The sequence below is a fragment of the Coregonus lavaretus genome (assembly GCF_964263955.1).
Source record: "Coregonus lavaretus genome assembly, chromosome: 13".
NCBI lineage: Eukaryota > Metazoa > Chordata > Actinopteri > Salmoniformes > Salmonidae > Coregonus > Coregonus lavaretus.
In genome coordinates, this window is record NC_140000.1 from 19,677,051 (window position 1) to 19,702,359 (window position 25,309).

The window sequence follows — 25,309 nt, forward strand, 5'->3', positions numbered from 1 at the left end:
TACAAGAACAATGACAATTCCATAGTGACAGACTTAGAAATAAGAAAACAAATCTTATGTCTATGGTGATAGCATAGCATAGCATACATGGTCTTCAAAGGTTCGTGCAAAGTGGCCAAGCCGCCATGGAGTTTTTGAGGGGGGTCCTCAAGCAGTAAGGAAATGCATTGTACAAATTGGCATTATTGACACGCATAGGCCTACTACATAATGTGGTCATTGGTGAGTTTAGCCTAAATATCTAACCTTTTTGACAGGGTTCCCAGATTCCCAAGGCGTCGTCCATGAAGCAAGACCAAACCTTTCCGTGATCCTCGTCTGCGTGGGCTTGTGCGGAGTTTGGGCGATTTTTTGTTTGGCCTATTCCTTGCCTCTGTGTACGGAATGACTGCACTGTTCGTACAGAACCAAGGACTGTGGTACTGCGTGTATACCACGATCGCCATAGCGTTCCTCACAGCATTTGGCATGGGCCTCTCCATCCGCGTGCGAGCGAATATAATGCTCATGATGCCAATGCTGTGTTCAAGTGAGTAGTCTACACCAGATGAAGATTATTGTTTTAACCATACCCCCCAAAAATGCCTATGTGCGTTGAAATGCACCCATTTAAATAAAAATAAATAATAATATGCCATTTAGCAGACGCTTTTAGCCAAAGCAACTTACAGTCATGCGTGCATACATTTTTTGTGTATGGGTGGTCCCGGGGATCGAACCCACTACCTTGGCGTTACAAGCGCCGTGCTCTACCAGCTGAGCTACAGAGGACCACGATTGATTTACCCATTCAAATCAACACTTTGGCAACATTTAGACAGGTAGCCCAATTCTTATATTTTATTCCACTAATTGGTCTTTTGACTAATCAGATCTGATGTGATTTCTCAAAATACCAATTAGAGGGAAAATAGATCAGAATTGGGCTGCCTGTCTAAACAACGACTGAACCGGGATTGCTGCAAACTGGATATATTGTTTCCCATGATGGTGTAGGAACTTGCATGAGAAGGGAAATACCACCTTTTTGTACGGAACAGGTGGAGGCGCGTACTCGTAAATTAGAGCACACAAACAATTATTTCAAACGGACCAATAAGCTCACAGTTCCAAAATGGTTACCGTGGTGTTACGCTACTGATGATTTGTCTTCCACAGATTGTTTGTTTACATTTCTTCCATTGTGGCTAGACGGAGTAGGCCTACAGCTCCATCTAATGGTCACGTCGGGGTCTACAATTGTTGACAACTAGCATTGTAGCTAACCCTCATCCTTTTCCTAACCTTAACCTCATTCTCCTAACCTGTTACGTTAATTCACCTAACCTGCTGCATTAGTTATCCTAACCTGCCACGCTAATTATCCTAACCTACCACGTTAGTTATCCTAACCTGCTATGTAAACAAACCATCTGTGGCGGTGCTGAGCTAGTGTGTAGCAGCTAATTGCTGTAGGCTATGGGTGAATAAAGCTACAGCAGCCAAGGTGATAATGGCTGGAGTAATTTTTGCTTGGGTTTTGCTTAGCCAAAAGAACCCGACAAGACGTTCATTTAGGGGTTAAAGTTCTCCATCAAGTTTTCCATCATATGGATTCTGAGAGGTAGTTTTTGAGATCAGTGTAGATCCTCAATAACTTGAATATGGATTCATAGCGATCACTTCAAATTAATTATTTTGAATAAATTAGGGCAGATACAAATCAGTTTAAACAGTTATTCAATGCTATTTGTGATACAGTTTGCTGATTTCCCATGGCCTGCCAGCCATCATGATTGGCTCTTGATCCCTCCCTTGGCCATCCCAGAAAAAAATCAGAGAAACGCCCTTGGGTGGAAGGAATGGCCTACAATGCATTAGCCAGTAGGCCAACTTGTTCTGGGTATCACTAACGCACCTTTTTATGAATTTCCTCACAGTGAAGGGCAAGAACTTCCTCTTGTTCCTCATGTTCTCCATGTTGGTCCAGGGCCCCATGACCAACACCCTGGAGAACTTTGACCGTGCAGCGGACAGCGTGGTGTGTGGGGCCGAACTGGCCATGAACCAGACCCAGCAGCTGATGGAGCGAGCGACTACACCTCTTCTCTGTGAGTCCAGCTGTTCCATAAAATCACACAACACAGCTGTAATTACACTCATTATACATGATGTCTCAAATAGTTCACGCTAGCTTTTTTTTCTCCATGGTCACTGAACTGGAAGGACATGGCCGGTGGAGACAATATGGCCGATGACTCCTTTTACAATATCATTTCTACACAATCTATCTAAGTGTTCTGCAATGTCACACACCCTTACAAGCTCCTAATGTCCACTTGTTGCAGCTGTGCTGGGCAAGATAAAAGAGATCACCAAAAATGCCCACTCTGTGGCTGGGAGGGTACAGAACTTAATCAAGGCCCTGACCGAGACTGTCCGCCATGTAGGTACGTCTGTGGGCCATGCTTATTCTAATGCTGTCATTATTTGAAGACACTGTTAGTACAGTTACTGTATCTAACAATTTAACTCTCCAAATGAACCCTTCCATTGATTTCTGTTCCCTCTGCCCCCTGTTACAGCTCGTTCCCTGAGAAACGTGTTACACTTCCTGGTCGGCATTGGCGAGGTGTGTAATGACAAACTGGGCACCCCTTATAAGAAGTGTAACAAGCTGTTTGATGATGCCCGTGATGACTGCATGGAGCTCCTGTCCGTGTTCAACTTCCTTTGTCACATTGTGGATGGGTTCCGCCCCCTCTGTGGTCTCACTCGAGGTTGGTTGACATGTTGTTCCATCATACAGTAGAATCACTATCCTCTCTCACCCTTACTTCCCACAGCTGTCAGTAGTAGAGGAAGGGTAGCTGTTTGTCAGAGTGTCAGAGGGATAAATGATTGTCCACAAAGAAGCAGCTTCAAATCGCAAGAGTAGAAACCTGAGAGGCTTTAGCACATATACAGCTGTATCAATAGAACAAAGGAAATGTGAAAAGGACATCAATCACTGTGGAAGGTGTCTGTTGTTTAATAAATAATAACATATATGGTAGTGTTGTAGTTAGCTTGTCATATCTGTATTGTCATTGTCGCAGTCTTAGCTTAAGTTTTCTCTTAAAGAGCCATTTTGATGTACAACTTTGTTAGGGCACCTAACCATTACATATTTTATCTGAGATGTTTGTTCTCTGTTTTTAAGTCATTCCCAGCTAGCACATTTGGTTCCTTAGAAGTTATGGGAACGTACATTTTTGGTTTCCCATTGGTTGTGGGAACGAAGCCATAAGTTTCCTTACTGTTGAGGGTGAACATTGTCTAAACGTTCTGAGAACAGAAGTGAACAAGTTTGCCTGTTCTGGGAACGTACATTTTCAGGTTGCGGGGAGGTTCTGAAAAAGTTTTCCTGGGAGGTTTATTAACGTTCTGTGAATGGAAATTATAGGTTATTTAATAACGTTCTGAGAACATGTTTCAATAAGACTTTTAATAACACTGCTACCTTAGGTTTACTGTTTTGAACTCCAAGCATAGATAGGACACATTGAAATTAATTTGCATTAATCATGCAAACACATTTGTTTTTTATTGTGGCATGGTGTCAGTGAGATTCAAACCTATGATCTTCTGCTCTCTATCCATGGAATTAATCCACTGCGCCACGAGGATGGAGCTAGCATGGCATGTTTTTTAACTAATACAAAACTGTTAATTTTAGTCAATCCAAACAGACCCTATTTCAAAGCAAACAAGCACTCATTAAGATCAGGTGTGGCCAACACACCTGAAAACACTTAACAAGATAGAGGATAGAGAGAGTTTTATTGATGCTGAGAATGGAATGTTTATGTTCTTTGAACGTTGCTAATGTTTTCTTGTGGTTTTTATGGAAAGTTTTCTTAATGTTCTGAGAACATGACTTTAAATTGAACCATGAGGAAACCTGCAAAAAACGTTATGCTGAAGTACTGGAATTCCCACAGAAGAACGTTGTTTCCTAACATTCTCTGAACGTTCTGAGAACATTACTTTAAATAGAACCATGAGGAAACATGTAAAAAACCTTATGCTGAAGTACTTGAATTCCCACAGAAGAACGTTGTTTCCTAACATTCTCTGAACGTTCTGAGAACATGACTTTAAATAGAACAATGAGGAAACCTGTAGAAAACATTATACTGAAATTACCACAGACGAACGTTGTTTCTTAACGTTCTCTGAACAGTTTGAGAACATGACTTTAAATAGAACCATGAGGAAACCTGTAGAAAACCTTATACTGAAATTACCACAGAAGAACGTTGTTTCTTAACGTTCTCTGAACAGTTTGAGAACATTACTTTAAATAGAACCATGAAGAAACCTGTAGGAAATGTTATGGGAAGGTTGTATGCAAAATAACCATAGGACAACCACTCTTTCACCAAGCTCTAAGAAACATATGGTTCTCAGAACATTGGGCTCCCGAGTGGCGCAGTGGTCTAAGGCACTGCATCTCAGACCCTGGTTCAATTCCAGGCTGTTTCACAATCCGGCCGTGATTGGGAGTCCCATAGGGCGGCGCACAATTGGCCCAGCGTCATCCGGGGTAGGCCGTCATTGTAATTAAGAATTTGTCCTTAACTGATTTGCCTAGTTAAATAAAAAAATGAATGTGCTAGCTGGGTTGTCAGTGGTTTAAAATCTTTGAAACTCAGTTAAAATGTTCCCTTTTTTCGCACCCAAGCCTGTTTTTTTCGATTTTCATAATAATGGCGAAAAAGTGCTGACTACAAATATGTTAGCTCATGGAAAAATAGATCACCCATTGTTGTGAGGTTGACATCAGTGTGGAGGTACAGCACAGCCCTCCTCTCTGGTAGCTCTGCAGTGCTCAGTGTTATTCTTTAGCTTAGGAGGCCAGGGTAACTTAGGGGCCAAGGCCTGGTTAAAACCCTGCAGCCCCACACCGCTCTCAGGTTTCCTGTCACATTCCCCAGGAGGAGCGCAGCCGTGAGTCACCCTCCATCCCTTTGTCTCCTCCTTCCATCCATCTGCCTCCCCTGTTTTCTTTTCAAATGAATTATTGTTTCATATGCGCCGCTGCTCTCTGGCACTGGTGACTTTTTAATCCAAACATGACCCAAGGGCCAGAGACAGGAGGAGGAGAGCTTAGTGGGTAAGAGTACTGCGCGGCGGCAGGTAGCTTAGTGGGTAAGAGCGTTGTGCCAGTAACTGAAAGGTTGCTGGTTCTAATCCCCGAGCCGACTAGGTGAAAAATCTGTTGATGTGCCCTTAAGCAAGGCACTTAACCCTAATTGCTCATGTAAGTTGCTCTGGATAAGAGCGTCTGCTAAATGACAAAAAAAAATGTTTAAAAAAAATGTAAAAGATCAAACACACTTCCTGGCCCTTGGGAGATCTAGAATGCTGCTCTCAGCATAAAGTGAATGGTGACATTTCACTTTCTTGAACTATGGGTCATAAATCCTTTATAATGCTGTTTTATAAACCTGACATGACACTTGGGTTTACTTTTAATGACCGTTCACAATGTTTTTTATGAGTCAATAAATGGAGCCTGTGATGCAGAGATGCATTTGTCACGTAAATTAGCTATAGGTCATGTCATCTGTAGGTATGAGGACAGTAATTCCCAATACATTCCTCTCATTTCAGTTGGTCAGCTGTTTTGCATCATCCCTTCTTACATTGTTGGCCACATGAAGACAAAGATTGCTGCTCGTAAGTAAAGTGCAGAGGTACAAAATAATAGTTTGTACTACTTCTCTTTTCAAAGGTAGAACATTCTTCAATACCATAATTCTACTGTAACTCCTTTTTGATGGCCACACTAAACAGTCACAAATGCACAGTGGCACATTCTTGAAGTGCATGTCTCCTTGCTCTCTTCTAGCAACCATAGCAGCTTTCGAGAAGATGAAGAAGGAGTTTGAGTTCAACATATCGGCCTCTATGCACTTTGACATAAATGTGAACAGCAGTCAGTCGCTGCAGCAGGTGTCACAGGATATGATGGAGGAAGTGTCGGTGGAGCTGAGACGTTTCCAGGAAGTGATGGGGCTGCTAGCCTACATAGGCCTCTTCCTTCTGATGCTTATGTACCTACAGTGAGCCTATGTTCATTCACATGGGTCACGCAAACAAGGTTTGACAAGGAGCGGTATACTCTATACCAGGGTTTCCCAAACTCAGTGCTAGGGAAAAAAACTAAACGTGCACCGATTTTGGGAAACTCTGCTCTATACTGTGTGTGTGTGTTTTAAAGGTCTGTCCTGTACAAACACAAGTACCTGCACCAGGATGACTTTGACAACACTTACATCACAGAGCAGTTTGAGGAGCTGGACCAGAGATTGGCTAGAGAGGGATAACCCCCTGTCCTACCGCTCAGCCAGAGAGAGGCCCGCACCTACATCAGACCATATGAGTGGAGCAGGAAGAGAGGGAATGCACAGGAAAGAGGAGAAGAAAAGATACATGGATTGTAGGGGGGAAGCAGTGTGGGTGTTGAGAGAAAAGGTAGGGAGTGAAAGGACATAGAGAAATTAGAAAATGAGAGAGAACAAAAATAAAACATCTAGAAAGGTGAAAAGAGAAAGTCAGTGTTACATTAATGTCATGGCAGTGAAAACACCCACCTAACCTCCCCTCCCCCACACCCGTCTCTGTCCTCTAGTCTCAGTGTACCTGACGACCAGGGAGCGGCGGACGGCTGCCCTCAGCGCAGTGTCCATCCTCAGACACATAGCCATGGGATGCCTGGTGGTGGCGCTGGACCTGATGATCTTCTGGATGTTTGACCTGGTGCACCCCCAAGCCCAGGGGGGCATTGTGGCTAGAGGTGAGATTGAGTCAGGCTACAGGAAAATAGATTATGTTCAGTTCAAGGTTATTTACTGTAATAAATACATTGGAAATATTACTAGCCACCCTACCCATCAGTGTACTCACAGGTGCATGGTTAAAAACAGGAATAGACGAGAGGTATAATGTCTGCATTCATAATTGCTTCCAAAAACTATATTTACCTGAATGAAACCAGAAACACTGCAAACAAACCGAGTCTCAAAACATGTTTGTACAGCTATTTTGTTTGTACATATTTTGTTTGGGCTGCTATTTTGGACTTAGTTATTTTAGACATAATTAACAGTTTATTTTATGAGAGAAAGTGGTTGTTCGGTGTGATGAGTAACCTTGCCTGAAACCTGAAGAGTTGTCCTGAACATCAGTTTACTCCATTCTATTCAGTACAATAAAGGAATTAAACTGGACATCAGTTTCCAATTAAATACTACAGTACAGATTATTCTAATGAAATTGTATATCAAACTATATTTGGAACAAACAACATCATCCAAGACATTGTGTTCTCTCTTTGTGCTCTCTCTAGCACCCATCGTAGTGGCTGTTGAAGTAAACGGCACAGGCTATGCCTCTGACATCTTCAAGGACATAGTGACTTCCTTTGACATTCTGCAGAAGGGCAACATCACCGTTCTCAGCAAGAAGTGTCTGATGGAGCCTTCAGAGCCAGACCACTCAGGATACATGCTCATAGGTAACACCTAGACTAGTAGTATTTAGTATTTATTAGGATCCCCAGTTGCTGCCAAGGCAGCAGCTACTCTTCCTGGGGTCCAAACAGGAATAAAACAATTACATCAAAACAAAACAAAACAACAGCCTACATTATAAATAAAATAATACTTCATACAAGACATTATTACATTATTACTCTTATTACAGTTGTACAATATAACATTTACAATACTACATTAAGTAAGGGATAATCAACGAGGGGCTATGCGTTCTATGGAAAATCATGAACGACGTGGAAGGTGTGTTCCACCATGCTCTAGTGGAGTGGAACTGACCTTCCATGGAGTTGCATTATTTTCCAGAGAACGCATAGAGCCCCGAGTTGATTATCCCTTTCATACCATGGCTATAATTTAACACATTTGGCACTAGAAATGTGTTCATTTGTTTGTAGAAATGTGTTCAACATCCATTAAAGTAGCTAGCAAGTTTACTAGATAGCTACAGTAGTGTCCATGGTAACCAAACAAACAGACTTGCTAGTTTAACTAACCAAACCATCAGTCCTAGCTTGCTATTATGAAAATCAAATTCAACAATACCAATACTGTGTTCAATTCGACCTTTGCTTTCAAAAACAGTTCAAACAAAACGTGTAAAAATGAACTATAGCCATTGAATTCTACCTTGCAAATATACCGTGCCCTTAAAGGCAATCAGAAAAGAATGCCATGGTATAATACAATATTACATTACAATGTTTGTGTGTTAGAGAGAGTGTGTGTGTGTGTGTGTGTGTGTGTGTGTGTGTGTGTGTGTGTGTGTGTCTTTTCACAGTCCGTGTTGTGCTGTGAGGTGTTGTTTTATCTGGTTTTTTTTTATCTGATTTTACTGCTCGCTTGAGTTACTTGATGTAGAAGAGAGTTCCATGTAATCATGGCTCTATTTAGTACTGTGCGTTTCCCAGAGTCTGTTCTAGACTTGGGGACTCTGAAGAGACCCCTTGTGGCATGTCTTGTGGGGTATGTATGGGTGTCTGAGCTTTGTGTTAGCTGTTTGAACAGATGGTTTGGTGCTCTCAACACGTCAATACCTCTCACGAAGACCGGTAGTGATGCAGTCAATCTCTCCTCTACTTTGAGCCAGCAGAGATTGACATGAATGTTATTGATATTAACCCTCTGTGTACATTTAAGGGCCAGCCGTGCTGCTCTGTTCTGGGACTGTAATTTGCCTATGTCCTTCTTAGTGGCACTTGACCATATAACTGGGCAGTAGTCCAGGTGTGATAAAACTAGGGCCTGTAGGACTTGTTTTGTTGATAATGATGTCAGAAATCAGAGTAGCGCTTTATTATGGACAGACCTCTCCCCATCTAAGCTACCGTTGCATCAATATGTTTTGACCATTTCAGTTTACAATCTAGGGTTACACCAAGCAATTTAGTCTCCTCAACTTGTTCATTACAATATTTAGATTAGGTTTAGGGTTTAGCGCAGGGGTTCCCAAACCTCTTTGGCCCACGACCCCATTTTAATATCTGAAAATTCTCGCGACCCCACCCATGTGAAAATAATTATGTAATTAACAGCCAATGTTAACATTTTATTTGGGGCTATGGCAGTCAAATGAAAAACATTCTAACAGTATTTCTGATTGTCTTCTCAACTCACCATCACATACTTTTAATGTGGGGCAGTCAATTGCAAATGAATCTGACATAATGTCTCTTATCTCACCACTAATGAGATGGGTGTGCTTGATGCATGTCGCGTCGGAGCTTCTCAAAGTCAGGGGGCGTGGTCGACCTGGATTAATATTTGGTTTTAATGCAGACGAGAGCACTGAATCCAGCTTCACACATAAATGAACTGGCGAAGGGTAGCCTACCATGAGTTTTATGGTGCTTTCAAGACAACTAGGAACTCTGAAAAAGATAAGTTCAAATCATGACGTCAGTGATCTTTAGGTCGGAAAGTCAGCGCTCTAGAAAGAGGCCCGAGTTCCAAAGTTGGAATTCCGAGTTGGATGACCGTTCAAAACTATTTTTCCCAGTCGGAGCTAATTTCTTTCCGAGTTCCCAGTTGTCTTCAGCGCACTGAAGTTGGAAGTCGGAGATTTCCGAGTTCCCAGTTCCGAGTTCCCAGTTGTTTTGAACGCGGCATTAATACTCAGAGGGAGACAGCAGGGTATTCCCTTTGAGTCAGGAACCAAAACACATCCGTAGTTACCCGTGAATGCATTGTCTGCAGTGTTCGGTCACATGACCGCTCGATCAGCTGTTCGATTTCACTTACCAGCATTTCAACTGAGCCAGGATCACAGTCAAACAGATTGGGAAGTAGGTCTGTCCCAAAGTGCTCTTCCAAGCGTTGGAGGTGAGTTGTCTTCAGTCATGTGGGACACTTACTAATGATGCGGTGTGAAATAGAACATTGTCATGCTCTGATCCCATATCACATAGTTTTTCGAACAGGCATGCGCGCAGTGGATGTGGTTTGATGTAGTTTACAATCAAAGTTACCTGCAGCAGTGTACAGTATCTCCAAGTTCTGTGCTCAGCTCTTTTGCCGCCAGTTGCTCTCGGTGTATCATACAATGCGTCCAAATGGCAGAGGGAGACACATTCATAACTAGAGTGCTGAGGCCTTCCCGCTGTCCCGTGATAGATGGAGCCCCATCTGTGCAAAAGCCCACCATTTGATCCCATATGGAATCTGTTTTTCGTCAATATAGCCACGCAGCACATTGAACATCCCAAATGCCGTTTAATCTGTCCTTGTGAATCCTTGTGAATAGCATCCCCCGACATGTAGAGCAAACAAACGTCAATGCATGGGCATCTCGGCCCTCACAGCTAACATCCATTTGGAGAGCATATGCTGGGGAGTCTTTGAGTCGTTCAGTCAGTTTCCTCTTGATTGATAGCAATAGCATAAATTAAATTATTTGTTTAACAGTGTTATCTGACAAAGGTATTGATGTGAGTTTCTTTGCCTCTGCCTCCCCACACATTGTTTTCACCATATCAATTTTGGCCGGTAATACCAAAGTCTCTGCAATAGTGTGTGGTTTCATAGCGTAGCGGGCCTAGCCATTCACCATGTGCAACAGTCAAGTGCAGCCTTTTCCCATGATCTAAGGGCGCTCTCTGGTTAAATTGTATCATTGTATCTGGTAAAACACAATTTTTCCCCAAAAGTTGACTAAGGGTCAGTAGCAGGATTGGTTGGCTGTTTGAACCAGTAAAGGATGCTTTGCTATTCTTGGGTAGTGGAATGACTTTTGCTTCCCTCCAGGTCTGAGGGCACACACTTTCCTGTAGGCTTAGCTTGAAGAAATGGCAAGTAGGAGTGGCTAATTTTCCATCAAAGTTGTCAGTACCAGGTGGTTTGTCATTATTGATACACCCTAATAACTATGACACACCCCTGACTATTGTCATTGGTTGCACTAATTGTACTGTCTACATAACTTGGTTCAAGCATTCATGACATTACCCTGAAGAAGGCAGTGATGCCGAAAGGTTGGGGGTTTACCCAATAAATTACCGGGAGCTTGTATATAGAGTGTGCAACTCTCTTTATATATTTTTATAGCATACAGTTTACTCGCCATTAGTCAGCACCTCTACCAACTTTTTGGGGGGGTGTGCGCCAGCTCATGCTTTTTATTAGATTATTGATAGACAACATTATACAGTACCAGTCAAAAGTTTGGACACACCTACTCATTCAAGGGTTTTTCTTTATTTTTTTTACAATTGTTCTACATTGTAGAATAATAGTGAAGACATCAAAACTATGAAATAACACGTTTGGAATCATGTAGTAACCAAAAAAGTGTTAAACAAATCAAAATATATTTTATATTATTCAAAGTAGCCACCCTTAGCCTTGATGACAACTTTGCACACTCTTGGCATTCTCTCAACCAGCTTCACCTGGAATGCTTTTCCAACAGTCTTGAAGGAGTTCCCACATATGCTGAGCACTTGTTGGCTGCTTTTCCTTCTCTGCAGTCGAACTCATCCCAAACCATCTCAATTGAGTTGAGGTCGGGTGATTGTGGAGGCCAGGTCATCTGATACAGCACTCCATCACTCTCTTTCTTGGTCAAATAGCACTTACACATCCTGGAGGTGTGTTGGGTCATTGTCCTGTTTAAAAACAAATGATAGTCCATCTAAGTGCAAACCAGATAGGATGGCGTATTGCTGCAGAATGCTGTGGTAGCCATGCTGGTTAAGTGTGCCTTGAATTCTAAATAAATCACAGACAGTGTCACCAGCAAAGCACCCCCACACCATCACACCTCCTCCTCCATGCTTCACGGTGGGAACCACACATGCAGAGATCATCCATTCACCTACTCTGCGTCTCACAAAGACACAGCGTTTGGAACCAAAAATCTCACATTTGGAGTCATCAGACCAAAGGACAGATTTCCACCAGTCTAATGTCCATTGCTCGTGTTTCTTGGCCCAAGCAAGTCTCTTCTTCTTATTGGTGTCCTTTAGTAGTGGTTTCTTTGCAGCATTTCGACCATGAAGGCCTGATTCACGCAGTCTCCACTGAACAGTTGATGTTGAGATGTGTCTGTTACTTGAACTCTGTGAAGCATTTATTTGGGCTGCAATTTCTGAGGCTGGTAACTCTAATGAACTTATCCTCTGCAGCAGAGGTAACTCTGGGTCTTCCTTTCCTGTGGCGGTCCTCATGAGAGACAGTTTCATCATAGCGCTTGATGGTATTTGCGACTGCAGTTAAAGAAACTTTCAAAGTTCTTGAAATGTTCCGCATTGACTGACCTTCATGTCCTGTAAGTCGCTTTGGATAAAAGCGTCTCCTAAATGGCATATTATTATTATTATTATTATTAAAGTAATGATGGACTGTCGTTTCTCTTTGCTTATTTGAGCTGTTCTTGCCATAATATGGACTTGTTTTTTTTAACCAAATATAGCTATCTTCTGTATACCCCCCTACCTTGTCACAACACAACTGATTGGCTCAAACACATTAAGAAGGAAAGAAATTCCACAAATTAACTTTTAACAAGGTACACCTGTTAATTGAAATGCATTCCAGGTGAGTACCACATGAAGCTGGTTGAGAGAATGCCAAGAGTGTGCAAAGCTACCATCAAGGCAAAGGGTGGCTACTTTGAAGAATCTCAAATATAACATATATTTTGATTTGTTTAACACTTTTGTGGTTACTACATGATTCCATATGTGTTATTTAATAGTTTTTAATGTCTTCACTATTATTCTACAATGTAAAAAATAGTAAAAAAATAAAGAAGAACCCTTGAATGAGTAGGTGTTTCCAAACTTTTGACTGGTACTGTATATCTTTTTTGTGGACTTTTAACATTAAAATATCTGGTAGAACTTGCCCCTAACATTAATATATAGGTAACTGTCAAAATAATGGAAACACTTGAGTAAATGAGGGATACACAGTATATTGAAAGCAGGTGCTTCCACACAGGTGTAGTTTCTGAGTTAATTAAGCAGTTAACATCCCATCATGCTAAAAATGCTGGGCAGGCCATTATTTTTGCTACCATGGCTATGCCCCAAAAGGATGACAATGCTCCCATCCACAGGGCAAGAGTGGTCACTGAATGGTTTGATGATCATGAAAACGATATTAATCATATGCCATGGCCGTGTCAGTCACCAGATCTCAACCACATGAACACATATGAGGATGCTGGAGCGTTGGGTGAGACCGCATTTTCTATCATCAACAAAACACTAAATGATGGAATTTCTTGTGGAAGAATGGTGTCTCATCCCTCCGATAGAGCTCCAGACACTACAATTTATGCCAAGGTGCATTGAAGCTGTTCTGGCTCGTGGTGGCCCAACTCCCTATTAAGACACTTTATGTTGGTGTTTCCTTTATTTTGGCAGTTACCTGTATCTCGCCCTTGGCCAAGGGATATGGAGTAAATTCTACAGCAGGGTTCTTCAATTCCGGTCCTGGAGGGCCGAAACACCTCTATTTTTCATCCTCTCCTTCTAATCAGGGGCTAATTCAGACCTGGGACACCAGGTGAGTGCAATTAACTACCAGGTAGAAATAAAAAACTGAAGTGTTTCGGCCCTCCAGGACCGGAATTGAAGAACCCTGTTCTACAGGGTCTCTGTAATCGACAATTGCTGTGAGAGGAAATATAGATATTTTTCTGTTTAACACTGACACCCAGTGGCCAAAATAACCGGTTTGCTTCGCTTCCTCTCTCTTATCACAGGATTCCTCTATGGACTCTCCTTGTTCATTGTGTTCGCTGGAAGCTACGTCAAGCGGTTAAGGAGGCTTGTGTGTGCCAGGTCCACCCCAAATGAGAACGGGTACGTTATGACCCAGTCACACCTTTCTCCTAATCTGTCCAGTCCCAAGCCCCATCCTCTAGCCCAGGGTTGCCCAACCCTGTTCCTAGAGAGCTACCCTCCTGTAGGTTTTTGCTCCAACCCCAGGTGTTCCTAACCTGATTGATCTTATCAACCTGCTAATTATTAGAATCAGGGGTGCTAGATTAGGGTTGGAGCAAAAACCTACAGGACGGTAGCTCTCCAGGAACAGGGTTGGCAGTCCTGCGTCTAGCCCCTACCACTTCTGTTTTGCTGATCTGAAGGAACCAGTTAGGTGTAGTAATAGATGTCTACCTTTACAGTGGGCTTAGCTGTCGCTTACACCTATCCATTTCCTTTAGATCTGCAATCACTGACGAGTTAGGGGCTGTTAGTTACATAAAAACTACACTGAAATAAAAAGATCCACAGATTTGTTCACAATAGCCACTTCAGGTTGTGGTTTGGGACAGGCACAATATAACTTGTTCTGCAGTAGTCTACTGGTCTGGGAGTCTAGGAGAAAGAGGAATGTGAGCAATGCATAGAATTTAAACAATGTCAAGACTTAAGGGGAACAGGCAGGTCAGCACTGCACTGCAATACAGATGTGCTTGTCTTGATTTCAGGACAAAAGAACAGACAGAAATTGAATGCTTAAAAAGTGAATACAGTTTGATCACGTTCTCTTCTTGTCGTGCAAAAGGTAGATAAACTATTAAACCAGATAAAAAACTACAGTTGAAGTCGGAAGTTTACATACACCTTAGCCAAATACATTTAAACTCAGTTTCACAATTCCTGACATTTAATCCTAGTTTAATCCTAAAAAATTCCCTGTTTTAGGTCAGTTAGGATCACCACTTTATTTTAAGAATGTGAAATGTCAGAATAATAGTAGAGAGAATGATTTATTTAAGCTTTTATTTCTTCATCACATTCCCAGTGGGTCAGAAGTTTACATACACTCAATTAGTATTTGGTAGCATTGCCTTTAAATTGTTTATCTTGGGTCAAACGTTTTGGGTAGCCTTCCACAAGCTTCCCACAATAAATTGGGTGAATTTTGGCCCATTCCTCCTGACAGAGCTGGTGTAACTGAGTCAGGTTTATAGGCCTCCTTGCTCGCACACACTTTTTCAGTTCTGCCCACACATTTTCTATAGGATTGAGGTCAGGGCTTTGTGATGGCCACTCCAATACCTTGACTTTGTTGTCCTTAAGCCATTTTGCCACAACTTTGGAAGTATGCTTGGGGTCATTGTCCGTTTGGAAGACCCATTTGCGACCAAGCTTTAACTTCCTGACTGATGTCTTGAGATGTTGCTTCAATATATCCACATACTTTTCCTTTCTCATAATGCCATCTATTTTGTGAAGTGTACCAGTCCCTCCTGCAGCAAAGCACCCCCACAGCATGATGCTGCCACCCCTGTGCTTCACGGTTGGGATGGTGTTCTTTGGCTTTCAAGCCATCGCCTTTTTCCTCCAAACATTACGATGGTCATTATGGCCAAACAGTTCTATTTTTGTTTCATCAGACCAGAGGACATTTCTCCTAAAAGTACAACATTTGTCCCCATGTGCAGTTGCAAACCGTAGTCTGGCTTTTTTATGGCGGTTTTGGAGCAGTGGCTTCTTCCTTGCTGAGCGGCCTTTCAGGTTATGTCGATATAGGAATTGTTTTACTGTGGATATAGATACTTTTGTACCTGTTTCCTCCAGCATCTTCACAAGGTCCTTTGCTGTTGTTCTGGGATTGATTTGCACTTTTCACACCAAAGTACGTTCATCTCTAGGAGACAGAATGCGTCTCCTTCCTGAGCGGTATGACGGCTGCGTGGTCCCATGGTGTTTATACTTGCGTACTATTGTTTGTACAGATGAACGTGGTAAATTCAGGCATTTGGAAATTGCTCCCAAGGATGAACCAGACTTCTGGAGGTCTACAATTTTTTTCTGATGTCTTGGCTGATTTCTTTTGATTTTCCCATGATGTCAAGCAAAGAGACACTGAGTTTGAAGGTAGGCCTTGAAATACATCCACAGGTACATCTCCAATTGACTCAAATTATGTCAATTAGCCTATCAGAAGCGTCTAAAGCCATGACATCATTTTCTGGAATTTTCCAAGCTGTTTAAAGGCACAGTCAACTTAGTGTATGTAAACTTCTGACCCACTGGAATTGTGATACAGTGAATTATAAGTGAAATAATCTGTCTGTAAACAATTGTTGGACAAATTACTTGTGTCATGCACAAAGTAGATGTCCTAACCGACTTGCCAAAACTATAGTTTGTTAACAAGAAATTTGTGGAGTGGTTGAAAAACGAGTTGTAATGACTCCAACCTAAGTTTATGTAAACTTCCAACTTCAACTGTATATCCATTTTGTTGTAGGTTCTGGTCATATACAGTGAGGGAAAAAAGTATTTGATCCCCTGTTGATTTTGTACGTTTGCCCACTGACAAAGAAATGATCAGTCTATAATTTCTATGGTAGGTTTATTTGAACAGTGAGAGACAGAATAACAACAAAAGAAACCAGAAAAACGCATGTCAAAAATGTTATAAATTGATTTGCATTTTAATGAGGGAAATAAGTATTTGACCCCCTCTCAATCAGAAAGATTTCTGGCTCCCAGGTGTCTTTTATACAGGTAACGAGCTGAGATTAGGAGCACACTCTTAAAGGGAGTGCTCCTAATCTCAGCTTGTTACCTGTATAAAAGACAACTGTCCACAGAAGCAATCAATCAATCAGATTCCAAACTCTCCACCATGGCCAAGACCAAAGAGCTCTCCAAGGATGTCAGGGACAAGATTGTAGACCTACACAAGGCTGGAATGGGCTACAAGACCATCGCCAAGCAGCTTGGTGAGAAGGTGACAACAGTTGGTGCGATTATTTGCAAATGGAAGAAACACAAAATAACTGTCAATCTTCCTCGGCCTGGGGCTCCATGCAAGAGCTCACCTCGTGGAGTTGCAATGATCATGAGAACGATGAGGAATCAGCCCAGAACTACACGGGAGAATCTTGTCAATGATCTCAAGGCAGCTGGGACCATAGTCACCAAGAAAACAATTGGTTAGACACTACGCCGTGAAGGACTGAAATCCTGCAGCGCCCGCAAGGTCCCACTGTACAAGAAAGCACATATACAGGCCCGTCTGAAGTTTGCCAATGAACATCTGAATGATTCAGAGGAGAACTGGGTGAAAGTGTTGTGGTCAGATGAGACCAAAATGGAGCTCTTTGGCATCAACTCAACTCGCCGTGTTTGGAGGAGGAGGAATGCTGCCTATGACCCCAAGAACACCATCCCCACCGTCAAACATGGAGGTGGAAACATTATGCTTTGGGGGTGTTTTTCTGCTAAGGGGACAGGACAACTTTACCGAATCAAAGGGACGATGAACGGGGCCATGTACCGTCAAATCTTGGGTGAGAACCTCCTTCCCTCAGCCAGGGCATTGAAAATGGGTCGTGGATGGGTATTCCAGCATGACAATGACCCAAAACACACGGCCAAGGCAACAAAGGAGTGGCTCAAGAAGAAGCACATTAAGGTCCTGGAGTGGCCTAGCCAGTCTCCAGACCTTAATCCCATAGAAAATCTGTGGAGGGAGCTGAAGGTTCGAGTTGCCAAACGTCAGCCTCGAAACCTTAATGACTTGGAGAAGATCTGCAAAGAGGAGTGGGACAAAATCCCTTCTGAGATGTGTGCAAACCTGGTGGCCAACTACAAGAAACATCTGACCTCTGTGATTGCCAACAAGGGTTTTGCCACCAAGTACTAAGTAATGTTTTGCAGAGGGGTCAAATACTTATTTCCCTCATGCAAATCAATTTATAACATCTTTGACATGCGTTTTTCTGGATTTTTTTCTCTCACTGTTCAAATAAACCTACCATTAAAATTATAGACTGATCATTTCTTTGTCAGTGGGCAAACGTACAAAATCAGCAGGGATCAAATACTTTTTTCCCTCACTGTAACTAAACAAAATATGTTTATTATCACCTGTAACAATATATTTATCCTGTCTTGAATGTAAAGGTCACATTTTACAATCTCCCAAAATAAATGCAATCTCTGACGAGAGACAGCTCTCCTCCATCTTGCATTACAAACACTACACTTGTCCGTTCAGTAAGGGGCAAGACTCCGTGAAGATGACGTACGGCGTAATCAAATACGTCACCATATAAACGGGGCGTCGTAAACATTCGCCACAACAGAATCTCCCATAAGTGTTTAATTGGGTTGAGAATTGAGATCTGGTGACTGAGACACACAAATACCCTTTAAACCCCCTATACTGCTTTGAGACCCCTCTTTCAAAGTCACTAAGATCTCTTCTTTTAGCCACGGCAGCCAAAATAATGGGCAACTGGGCATTTTTATACATTACCCTAAGCATGATGGGATGTTAACTGCTTAATTAACTCAGGAACCACAACTGTGTGGAAGCACCTGCTTTCAATATACACTGCTCAAAAAAATAAAGGGAACACTAAAATAACACATCCTAGATCTGAATGAATGAAATAATATTATTAAATACTTTTTTCTTTACATAGTTGAATGTGCTGACAACAAAATCACACAAAAATTATCAATGGAAATCAAATGTGGAGGTCTGGATTTGGAGTCACCCTCAAAATTAAAGTGGAAAATCACACTACAGGATGATCCAACTTTGATGTAATGTCCTTAAAACAAGTCAAAATGAGGCTCAGTAGTGTGTGTGGCCTCCACGTGCCTGTATGACCTCCCTACAATGCCTGGGCATGCTCCTGATGAGGTGGCGGATGGTCTCCTGAGGGATCTCCTCCCAGACCTGGACTAAAGCATCCGCCAACTCCTGGACAGTCTGTGGTGCAACGTGGCGTTGGTGGATGGAGTGAGACATGATGTCCCAGATGTGCTCAATTGGATTCAGGTCTGGGGAACGGGCGGTCCATAGCATCAATGCCTTCCTCTTGCAGGAACTGCTGACACACTCCAGCCACATGAGGTCTAGCATTGTCTTGCATTAGGAGGAACCCAGGGCCAACCGCACCAGCATATGGTCTCACAAGGGGTCTGAGGATCTCATCTCGGTACCTAATGGCAGTCAGGCTACCTCTGGCGAGCACATGGAGGGCTGTGCGGCCCCCCAAAGAAATGCCACCCCACACCATGACTGACCCACCGCCAAACCGGTCATGCTGGAGGATGTTGCAGGCAGCAGAACGTTCTCCACGGCGTCTCCAGACTCTGTCACGTCTGTCACATGTGCTCAGTGTGAACCTGCTTTCATCTGTGAAGAGCACAGGGCGCCAGTGGCGAATTTGCCAATCTTGGTGTTCTCTGGCAAATGCCAAACGTCCTGCACGGTGTTGGGCTGTAAGCACAACCCCCACCTGTGGACGTCGGGCCCTCATACCAACCTCATGGAGTCTGTTTCTGACCGTTTGAGCAGACACATGCACATTTGTGGCCTGCTGGAGGTCATCTTGCAGGGCTCTGGCAGTGCTCCTCCTGCTCCTCCTTGCACAAAGGCGGAGGTAGCAGTCCTGCTGCTGGGTTGTTGCCCTCCTACGGCCTCCTCCACGTCTCCTGATGTACTGGCCTGTCTCCTGGTAGCGCCTCCATGCTCTGGACACTACGCTGACAGACACAGCAAACCTTCTTGCCACAGCTCGCATTGATGCGCCATCCTGGATGAGCTGCACTACCTGATCCACTTGTGTGGGTTGTAGACTCCGTCTCATGCTACCACTAGAGTGAAAGCACCGCCAGCATTCAAAAGTGACCAAATCATCAGCCAGGAAGCATAGGAACTGAGAAGTGGTCTGTGGTCACCACCTGCAAAACCAGTCCTTTATTGGGGGTGTCTTGCTAATTGCCTATAATTTCCACCTGTTGTCTATTCCATTTGCACAACAGCATGTGAAATGTATTGTCAATCAGTGTTGCTTCCTAAGTGGACAGTTTGATTTCACAGAAGTGTGATTGACTTGGAGTTACATTGTGTTGTTTAAGTGTTCCCTTTATTTTTTTGAGCAGTGTACTTTGTATCCCTCCTTTACTCAAGTGTTTCCTTTATTTTTGCAATTACCTGTATATGTATATTGTCTGCCAATGGGTATTTATTGTCTTGCCCTGGTGACAGTCTAATTTCCTCTCTGAGATTGACAAAGCATGATCAGGAAATTCTATAGATTATATACTGGGCCAGGCTGCAGATACATTATATTTGTCCAGCACCTTTTCCAGATCCAGACACTTCAACACTTTTAACATAACATAGAGCAGGTAAAGGTGTTTCTCTTTCTTCTGTGGGGCAGGAGCGGGTGCAGCTCCTCCACAGGAGGATCCAGAGCCAGCGTACGTCTCTAGGTAAAGCCCTGCTGAGGTCTGTAGCCAGGAACAGGGCAGACGGAGAGGGGACCAACTTCCTCCAGACAATAAATGAATGTCCATTTCCTAAATCTCCCATTCTTGAAGCCATTTCCCATCTTTTCACCATATTAGTATTTTAACTAGTGCATTTATTTTGACCATGTAAATCCAGAATAGTTGAGGACTGTAACACATTACACATATTTATAGTGGATGTGTGTACAGATAACTTTGACACATCACTAATGTTATTACAGCTAATGATGTGTTCTTTAATCTAGCCTCCCAGGTGGGTCCTACCTGGCTGAGTTTCTGGGGGTGTCCTCTGTCTCTTGCATGGCCTGTGGAAGGAGAGGAGTGGGACATGACGACCCCCGCATGGTCACATGCATCACCCCTCAGTGTAAAGGTACAGCAGCCTAACTCAGGCCTTTAAGGTCTTTGCTTTATGTTGCTTTTGTTTATAGGACCCCCTTGAAAAGTAGATACATCTGTTTCCTTTAAAGACTCTACAAGCTCATAAATGTTACCAGCCTTTCATGTACCGCTTTTCTTTGAGTGTCATAAAATCTTATATTTTTCCTTGTGAAATGAAATGGAGTTTGACCTTATTGTGTGTACAGTGAGGGAGTTGACTCTGTTAAACTGTTGACTCAGCCTAGAAGGATAAGAATTCAGCTAACACCTTTGGTGAAGGACCACGAGGGGTGTGTTTCTCAAAGCCAGATTTGCAACTCTTTGAAACAACTTAGGGATTACATGTTGTTTCAGAATGTTAACCCATGTTTGCGAGCCATATCTTTGATACTATCTTGTGAAATACCCCCTGGTCTTGATTAGTTTTATGTTCCCCTTGGAAATCTGACTTTTCTGTTCCATTCAACTGCTCCACTGTGGTTTGTTGCACTCTAGCCCATTTGCTGTTTTAATGTCCACAGGGGTATACTGTAAGCAGTGCTTCCAGAGTATGGGCCAGGTGTGTGCAGTTTGCATGGGACCCCTGACTTTTCAGGAGGACTGTGAGGAAGAGCTGTGAGTCTTCCACAGGGGCGCATTACTCATGACTTGTTTAACCTGTTAGATTCTAGCTGACCACTTAACTGTGGTCAGCTATGTATATACTGTATTCTATACTATCTATTCTATATACTGTATTCTATACTATCTATTGCATCTTAGCCTATGCTAAGACATTGCTCATCCATATATTTATACACTGCTCAAAAAAATAAAGGGAACACTTAAACAACACAATGTAACTCCAAGACAATCACACTTCTGTGAAATCAAACTGTCCACTTAGGAAGCAACACTGATTGACAATACATTTCACATGCTGTTGTGCAAATGGAATAGACAACAGGTGGAAATTATAGGCAATTAGCAAGACACCCTCAATAAAGAAGTGGTTCTGCAGGTGGTGACCACAGACCACTTCTCAGTTCCTATGCTTCCTGGCTGATGTTTTGGTCACTTTTGAATGCTGGCGGTGCTTTCACTCTAGTGGTAGCATGAGATGGAGTCTACAACCCACACAAGTGGCCCAGGTAGTGCAGCTCACCCAGGATGGCACATCAATGTGAGCTGTGGCAAGAAGGTTTGCTGTGTCTGTCAGCGTAGTGTCCAGAGCATGGAGGCGCTACCAGGAGACAGGCCAGTACATCAGGAGACGTGGAGGAGGCCGTAGGAGGGCAACAACCCAGCAGCAGGACCGCTACCTCCGCCTTTGTGCAAGGAGGAGCAGGAGGAGCACTGCCAGAGCCCTGCAAAATGACCTCCAGCAGGCCACAAATGTGCATGTGTCTGCTCAAACGGTCAGAAACAGACTCCATGAGGGTGGTATGAGGGCCTGGCGTCCACAGGTGGGGGTTGTGTTTACAGCCCAACACCATGCAGGACGTTTGGCATTTGCCAGAGAACACCAAGATTGGCAAATTCGCCACTGGCGCCCTGTGCTCTTCACAGATGAAAGCTGGTTCACACTGAGCACATGTGACAGACGTGACAGAGTCTGGAGACGCCGTGGAGAACGTTCTGCTGCCTGCAACATCCTCCAGCATGACCGGTTTGGCGGTGGGTCAGTCATGGTGTGGGGTGGCATTTCTTTGGGGGGCCGCACAGCCCTCCATGTGCTCGCCAGAGGTAGCCTGACTGCCATTAGGTACCGAGATGAGATCCTCAGACCCCTTGTGAGACCATATGCTGGTGCGGTTGGCCCTGGGTTCCTCCTAATGCAAGACAATGCTAGACCTCATGTGGCTGGAGTGTGTCAGCAGTTCCTGCAAGAGGAAGGCATTGATGCTATGGACCGCCTGTTCCCCAGACCTGAATCCAATTGAGCACATCTGGGACATCATGTCTCACTCCATCCACCAACGCCACGTTGCACCACAGACTGTCCAGGAGTTGGCGGATGCTTTAGTCCAGGTCTGGGAGGAGATCCCTCAGGAGACCATCCGCCACCTCATCAGGAGCATGCCCAGGCGTTGTAGGGAGGTCATACAGGCACGTGGAGGCCACACACACTACTGAGCCTCATTTTGACTTGTTTTAAGGACATTACATCAAAGTTGGATCAGCCTGTAGTGTGGTTTTCCACTTTAATTTTGAGGGTGACTCCAAATCCAGACCTCCATGGGTTGATAAATTTGATTTCCATTGATAATTTTTGTGTGATTTTGTTGTCAGCACATTCAACTATGTAAAGAAAAAAGTATTTAATAAGATTATTTCATTCATTCAGATCTAGGATGTGTTGTTTAAGTGTTCCCTTAATTTTTTTGAGCAGTGTATATTCTTATTCCATTCCTTTACTTAGATTTGTGTGTATTAGGTTTTTGTTGTGGAACTGTTAGATATTACTTGCTAGATATTGCTGCACTGTCGGAACAAGAAGCACGAGCATTTCGCTACACTCGCAATAACATCTGCTAACCATGTGTATGTGACCAATACATTTGATTTGATTTTATCTATCATGTTACACTTTGTTTGTAACATCAACACCATCATCCCGGAAACCCTAGACCCACTCCAATTCGCATACCGCCCCAACAGATCCACAGATGATGCAATCGCACTCCACACTGCCCTTTCCCACCTGGACAAAAGGAACACCTATATGAGAATGCTGTTCATTGACTACAGCTCAGCGTTCAACACCATAGTGCCCACAAAGCTCATCACTAAGCTAAGGACCCTGGGACTAAACACCTCCCTCTGCAACTGGATCCTGGACTTCCTGACGAGCCACCCCCATGTGGTAAGGGTAGGCAACAACACATCTGCCACACTGATCCTCAACACGGGGGCCCCTCAGGGGTGCGTGCTTGGTCCCCTCCTGTACTCCCTGTTCACCCACGACTGAGTGGCCAAGCACGACTCCAACACCATCATTAAGTTTGCTGACGACACAACAGTGGTAGGCCTGATCACTGACAACGATGAGACCACCTATAGGGAGGAGGTCAGAGACAACAACCTCTCCCTCAACGTGAGCAAGACAAAGGAACTGATTGTGGACTACAGGAAAAGGAGGGCCGAATACGCCCCCATTCACATCGACGGGGCTGTGGTGGAGCGGGTCGAGAGTTTCAAGTTCCTTGGTGTCCACATCACCAACAAACTATCATGGTCCAAACACACCAAGACAGTCGTGAAGAGGGCATGACAACACCTTTTCTCCCTCAGGAGACTGAAAAGATTTGGCATGTGTCCCCAGATCCTCAAAATGTTCTAAAGCTGCACCATGGAGAGCATCCTGACCGGTTGCATCACCGCCTGGTATGGCAACTGCTCGGCATCCGACCGTAAGGCGCTACAGAGGGTAGTGCGTACCGGAGCGCCAAGTCTAGGTCCAAAAGTCTCGTTAACAGCTTCTACCCACAAGCCTTGGTGCCGGTACCCCCTGTATATAGCCTCGTTATTGTTTATTTAGTAAATATTTTCTTAACTAATTTTCTTGAACTGCATTGTTGGTTAAAGGCTTGTAAGTAACCATTTCACGGTAAGGTCTACACCTGTTGTATTCGGTGCATGTGACAAATAAAAATGGATTTGATTTGGTTACACTTAAGATACAGTAAGTTACTCACTTGTCCCAATGCCATTTTGTCACTAGAAACCACTTTTCTCATAGTAACTAAACATATAACTAATGTGGAATAGAAATTAATTAATGAACTGGGATGTGTCCCTTAGTCATACAGAATAGCAGTTGTGTGTTGTAACAGTGGTATAACCTGTATGTTCCAGAGACTCCAGTGATGATGAGCAGCTGGGCCTGTGGACCGCCGCCCTAACTTCCCCACACATCACCCACAGGGGCACCAGGAGACTGATGAAGAGGAGGATCTCCATGGCAACCCGGCGGTGGCCCTCAGAGAGTAGGGTGCAGTGTGGGGCCTGCAGCAGTATAGGTCTGGTGGAAGGGGACATTATCATGATCTGACATTTAATTGAGCATTCAGTATCTCTGCCTGTCATCCCCAGTGATCCAGATATGACTTACCAAGACTACTCAGAACAGGACCACTCTGAGCCTAGTGACCATGACTATGACCACAACCCCAACCCAACATTGTTCCTCTCGGCCGTCTGTGTGAGAGGGGGCCTGGAGACCCAAGGGTTCGACAGTGACACTTCAGACAGTGACGCCTCTTTTCACTCTGTCACCTCTGGCCGGATTGACCATTCTCAGGATGGATCCCTGAGAACGGTCACAGTCCACAGCCTTGTCCACAACTCACAACCGCAACTTTCTCAGGGATGACCACCTTAACCAACCAGCTCCCCTGACATTCAGAAGGAACTCATTGTGCTCAGCTCAGAACACTTCAGTCTGTGATAAAGAGGCTGCAGATGCTTATAGGGATAAGCAAATGACTTTCTAAGTGATATCAATTTCATTTAGTATTCAAATACATGTTCTCCATGTTATCAAAGCATAAGCCCATTTATTTTCCATATGTAAGTGAGATAAAAAATAGGGGAACTTCATAGTGAACTAGTAGATGCATTTGAAGT

The 25,309-nt window shown here is 43.5% G+C and overlaps 1 pseudogene across 1 annotated transcript; it reads left to right on the plus strand.

Moving 5' to 3' along the window:
- Positions 1–384: 384 nt before the first annotated feature.
- LOC311139957 (DC-STAMP domain-containing protein 2-like) lies at positions 385–25,055 on the plus strand (annotated as a pseudogene). Its single transcript has 13 exons — positions 385–529; positions 1,920–2,090; positions 2,328–2,429; positions 2,565–2,759; positions 5,876–6,089; positions 6,248–6,414; positions 6,659–6,823; positions 7,376–7,543; positions 20,230–20,281; positions 20,566–20,693; positions 21,223–21,316; positions 24,539–24,679; positions 24,776–25,055. The product of its transcript is annotated as a DC-STAMP domain-containing protein 2-like (transcript).
- The last annotated feature ends 254 nt before the right edge of the window (positions 25,056–25,309 follow it).